Genomic DNA, 6,263 nt, shown 5'->3' with positions numbered 1-6,263 from the left:
CCCCCGGCGCACGGCGCTGCACACACCGCCGGCAGCACCCCCGCCCGCCCGCCCCGAGCAGAGCGGCCCGGCCCGCCTGAACTGACGGCGGAAAACGCGTAACTTTCCCCGGAGACACGGCTCTGTCAGCCCGCTGCCCCGGGAAAGAAGTCGCGGGTCCGGGGGCAGAGTGGAACGGCAGGAGAAGGAGCCACCGCCAGTGCGGGTCTGTCGGCTCCGTGTTGCAGCACCCATGTGAAAGGCAGGTGAAAGAAGTTCCAGGTTCTGTTACAAAAAAAAAAAGAGAAAAAAAAAAAGGGTTGTATAAAAATACGGGTGTTAACCAAAGGCTGTGTGATGCAGAACGTACAAGTACTCCGCGTACACCTCGTACTGAGATACGTACGTGTGCTAGTACGTGTGCACTAATACCAATGCTTCTGCCCAAAAACGATGCTTGCTCTCGCTGCCATGTTCCAACAGCTTTCTTCTCCATGCAGGAGAAGGGCAGCAGAGCCTACCTTCAGGGCTGTAAGGTTCCTCCATGCAGCAATCTGCTTTTGCATCAGCTGCAGGATTGGCCTCCCTGTGCTCTCTGCTTTTTTGGGGAACACGCCTTGGCGGGTCGATTCTCTCCCTCAGCAGTTACCTTTCCCTTTTCTGCACAGTGAATCCTCTCACCTGTAAGGCTCGCGTTCCTTTGCACTTTTCTGAAAGGCTCAGAAATCACTAAAAAGTGCTTCTCTGCTCTTCTTGCCCTTACCCTTGAGGCCAAGCAGATGCACCACACTTAGTAACACTTCAGGTAAAGTGTGCCGAGGAAGAGGAGGCACTCTAAAATATCTTTCCCCCTCAGTTTTGGAATACCTCTTTTCCTCTTCCTAGTCCTTGATTACTTTGGAATTATAGGTAGGTGGGATTTGGGGGGGGGGGGGGGGGGGGGGGGGGAGGAGTTGTTTGGGGTTTTAGTTTTTTTTTTTTCTTTTTGCCTGTGCATACAAATCTCACTCCAACGAAGTCTGCTTCAGTCCCAGAAGTATGTGGTAGGATGGGTAGGCAGCAGTGTTTAAAGTTTGGGGATATTTGGGATGATAAAGTTCAGTAGCCACTGCCCAGACCCTAGCATTTAATAATGCTGCCAGTCCTCCTGTAGGCACAGGCTTTGCCTTCTCTATGAACCTGTACCTTTCAAAAATATATTCCATGGCACAGAGAAGATTATGAAACATATTGTGTCTGAATTTGAATCTATCGTTCAATAGTGCAAAAAGGCTTACACAAGAATGATTGCTTATCTCAGCTTGCTGCAGCACTGCTTTGCTGGCATAATATTTATTTATTTACACCACAGTTTAATTTGCAAGAGCACATACTTCTTACTGTCTGGGTCTCAATTTTGGCACAAGGTGGGTGCAATTCATCTGATAAAATGTAAATGTCTACAGGGGATATGGAGACATCAGAGCTGGTCATAAGATTGCAAGAGTGGCCATACTGTCTCAGACCAAGGGTTCATCTAGGTCAACAGCCATCAGAGGCGGTAGGCAGGGCTTAGGGAAGAGTAAGGAGATGGAGGGCAAGTTGGATAAATCCCCCAAGTTTCTTTCCCAGCTCCTAATTATTTTCAGCTCAGTATGATGAGCTTTTCCTATTTAGTAACTCTTAATAGATCTTTCAAGCACTTTCCTGTCTTCCCTTGAAGTGAATTGTGATTTTGTGGTATTTTTTGCCGATGCCAAGCCACCCAGGTACCCTGTATAGTCAGGGCAGGAAAACAGTTACTTTGAGGTAGCAATTCATATGAAAGGTGCCTAAATTAGACCAAGAAATCTTCGCTAAGAAGTGGCCATTTTTCTGCATTCTTGGAAAGGAGCCTACAGTGACTATTTCAAGTGCAGAAATCTGCTCTGTAGGTGCCTGAAGGTAGATGGAGTGAATCTCCCTTGAAGTCTCTGCTCATCAAGTCACCTTTGACTGAAGAAAGAGCCTGGTTTTCTCAGCAGCTTACCTCCTCAGCACAATCCCAGCCAGCCTGGGGTCTGTCTGTTGGCACTGTCAGCATCCGCTGCAGCTTGCCCTCCCCAGCACCCCACCGGCTGGCCAAGTAGCTGCAGCAAGGCTGGAAAACACATGGCTGCTCTATGGTCTGTCAAAATTCCCCTGAGCTCTTTGCCTTTGGGGGCACTTAGGAGAGACCTGGGAGTGACCGATTGCCATGTAGTATAATGACTAAAAGCAGGAATGAGTTGTGTGCACGTAATCAGCTGTAGAGGGATATGTACCAAGCCTGGGAGTGGAGGAAGTGAGTAGAGCAGGGAGACAGGGTAAGTCTTATTCTATCTTAGTCATTTAGACTCCTCTACAGACAAGGAAGGAAAAGCAGCCCTCTGGAAACATGTCCAAGGGTGCATTTATTCCACCAGGAGAAGCACGGGTGAAGTAGGACAAGTGGCGGTCTGTAGATGCCTAGCCTCCACTCGCGATAGAGGAAAGTTAGACAACTTGCTAAGAAAATAAAAGGTAGCGTTTGCATGGCTAAAGATAAAGGGAATCATTTCTACCAAACACTTTGAAAGTCTTAAATTCTTTCACTTGTGAAAGATATGCCCTTTACATATGCCTCTATCACATATCGTCATCTTTTTAAAGAGATAAAATATAGAAGCTATGTACACACAGATTTGGATTTCACAACAAACTATTTCAAAATGTATCATGCTTGAGTCATTAATGAAACACAATGTGTTTTACCAAACCAACTTTAAAAAAGCTGAAACTCTCTTTTTATCCACATTTTGCTCTCTCTTATACTGGTGTATATTCACCAATATCTGCATTGCCAAAGTATTTATAATGGATTTACACTAAAGATTAAAGGTCAGAATATTATTCTAAAGCACTTTTGGGGGGCCGATCTGACTAAATACAGAAGCCTACAGTGCAGGCATGGTAGTATCAGCTAGACCCTTCAGACTATGGAGGGCATTGAGGGACCCAAGCTATGGAGGGAGTTGAGGGCAAACCTGGTCAGCAACTAGTGAGGAGTCAGACAGTGATCATTGACCCAGAGCTGCTTTACAAATACTGAAACAAATTTACAAGAGGACATGTGGCACGAAGACAAGGCAGACATGAGGAAGCAAGTAGGGACCAGCCTCGACGCTGCTATAGCTTAACTGTAGAAACAAGCTGGGGATGTCAAAACAGTGTGGAAAGTTTCAGAGAGACTAATGAGATCTTAAACCGAACTCATCGGTTTTGCCAAATGCAGATCTTAGGTCTGGGTTAGTGAAAAGGTCACATCCATCAGATTGCTGCTGACGTGCAGGTGCTGCGCCAGCTTCAGGTAAAAATAAAAACTGGCAGGCAAGAAAGCTGCTTACCACAAAACCAGGCAGAAGTTGCAAGCAAAGCCTGCGGTTTGCATACTGAAAGTTGAGGGGAAAAGCTTCAAAAGCTGTCAGTCATAGAAATTACAAGATTCTCTATGAAGGCTGTGGCCTAAACCCACTTTAACCCTGTTAACTGATCAAAGGGAAATTGCAGATTGTTTGGTCAAATACCTCACCAATTTCTTAAACCCTGCATGCTTCAGCTCTGCTAGAGTTAAAAACCTCTACTCGGCTCCTCATTCCGAAGCAGGGAGCAGAGATTTCTACAGCTGCTGAGCAGCTGCCCCAGGGCAAGGCAAAATCCCTGCTCACACCCTTCCACTGTACATAAATAAACTGGAGTTCACCATAATCACCCAATAAAGAGGTAGTACCTCAAGTCGTTCAAGAATACAGATGCATAGTGTCTTTTGCAAAGAAAAAGGTAAAAACATTCCTGCAGTGACACCAAAGTATATTGATTTTCTCAACTGCTGAGAAAAATCTGTGTCAAAATGACATCAATGGATTTGTTGCTGAGGCTGTTGAAAAGGCTCTTGCAGAAACAATCTGGCTTTCAGCCTTGTCCTACTTCAAAGAGACCAAAGGTCTCTACCTGGCCTTTATAGAGCTAACTGAAGACTCCAGCACTGTCAGCCACAAGCAGCCCAGAGGCATCTGCATAAATTTGGATGTCCAAATAAGTTTGTGAGCATATTTTGCTTATTTCATGATGGTGTGAAGTAATGCAAAGGTTTTCAGTGATGGCAAGATGTCAGAACATGTCACTGTCAAAAACAGCCCCAAGCAAGGCTATATCCTAACCCAGCTCTTGTTTACTGTCTTTTATGCAGCAGTGCTTCTTGCTGCATCTGGAAGCAGCAGCGAAGGAAGCTGCTTTAATTATTTTATAGGTGGCAGAATTGCTAAACTGGAGAGATGCCAGGCTAAATCGAAAGTCAGAGAGGTCCTCCCAGGCAATCTGCCCTTTGCTGCTCACAGCGTGCTGGTTGTGCAGAACATTACTGATGGCTTCGATTGCACTGCCATGGCTCAGCCTTGTCACAAGCATAAAACAAATGTTGCTGTCTTTTTCCAGGCAGAAGCATGCTGAGCCTGTAGTGTGCCTTGGCAATACAATGCTTAAGTCTCGCAGGTGAAATTCTGCTGTTTTGGCAGCAAGCTCCTCAAACACCATCACTGATAATGATTGGTCAAAGGAGGGAGAGGGCCATGTGGCTTTTGAAAGATTAAAGCTGTGTATGAAATGAAGGAGGCTCTTGACTTTGACCACCACCCTTCTGTACAGTGCAGAGAGTAACACTCTCAGCAATGCACAACAATTGCTCCGAGTCTCAGCCCAGTCTGTGCACACTGTCATGCCCTTGCAGATAAAAAAAAAAAAAGAACAACATCCTGAATGCTGAGATTTGAACTACTGACAAATATTAACCACTGCCAAAGACTCTTGCGGGCTTAACTACACTGGTGTGAGCACTGGTGCAAAGCAGTGCACATAGTTGTGTTCTGGGGTAGAAAGTGAAGTACAGTCCAACGCAATCTTACAAGCAGGCATCCAGCACTGATTTTCAATCGTGGCATTAGTTTCAACAACACAGGAGGCTCACCGCTGGCTGCTGTGGTGGGGATGGTGCACTGATGCCATTGCAGCCTGTCACTGATGTGGAACAACAGACAAGGACTAAGAGGAAAATGCCTAATTAAGCATTACCCCTGTGCTAGCCCTGTTTATTTATGCATTGCAAATATCAGGGAAATTTCTCAGAAATGAAACCACAGAAGCTGAATTTTCAGGATTCAGTATCTCCATAAAAAGATACAAAGTCACATTTAGAACTTCAGCAGCTTTCAGAAGACTTTAACAAAAAGAAAGGGAGGACATAGCCTTGACTCATGAATACAATAGCAAACAAGAAAAAGCTATTATACACATTATGCTGTGAAGTTTTGTGCTAAAACAAAATACAAGTGTGGTTAAGAGCGTTAGTATCTGAAGTTGCTTTATAAAATACAGTCTTCTTAGATTGTATTGGCACCATGAAGCATAAAGAAAATGAGGAAATGGAAGCGTAGAATGAATACAGAAGTGCACATTTCTTCATCAACTATGATTCCCACAACTGGTTTCTCACTTTCTGGACTGTCCTGCACGTACACCCCAGCCTACTTTCAGACTCAATCAGTGTAAAGCCAGTATAACACCACCAAGATTAATGTAATCTTTTCTCACAGCTCCAAGTCCTGGTACTGGTGTTACTGGAGTTGCTTCAAATACACAAGTGTAGATGTTGGCTGTGGAGGCTCTTACATGAGATAAGGTAAGGAGACCTTCAAACCAGACTGTTCTAGTGGAGTAATCATCAATTCTGATGCTGTGGAAAGCAAGTCATACTTCTTCATTGGAAGGATGGTGGCCACAGCCTGAAATTGTACAAGTGGATTGGGACTATATGCAATGTGTGGCGGGAACATTCGGGGTTTCAGGCAACCCTAGGTGCAGCAGAGAGACCCAAATTAACATCCTTACCTCCTCGTGAGATGGCATTGGGGGTTTGGTAGTTCTGTTTGGCCTGATCACCCTATGTGCACTGAGCTGACTGAGCCACAGTCTTATCGGTAGGTTGCTTCATGTCCTGTGAGGAGCAGCTGGGGACTCTGGGTTTGTCTAGTTTGGAGAAAAGGAGGCTGAGGGGTGACCTCATCGCTCTCTACAGCTTCCTGAGGAGGGGACGTGGAGAGGGAGGTGCTGAGCTCTTCTCCCTGGTATCCAGTGACAGGACACATGGGAATGGTTCAAAGCTGCGCCAGGGGAGGCTTAGACTGGACCTTAGGAAGCATTTCTTTACCAAGAGGATGGTCAGACAGTGGAACAGGCTTCCCAGAGTGATGATC

This window comes from Balearica regulorum, chromosome 2 (genome assembly GCF_011004875.1).
Source record: "Balearica regulorum gibbericeps isolate bBalReg1 chromosome 2, bBalReg1.pri, whole genome shotgun sequence".
Lineage (NCBI taxonomy): Eukaryota > Metazoa > Chordata > Aves > Gruiformes > Gruidae > Balearica > Balearica regulorum.
The sequence above is the reverse complement of the archived record's forward strand: the minus strand, read 5'-3'. Positions refer to the sequence as shown.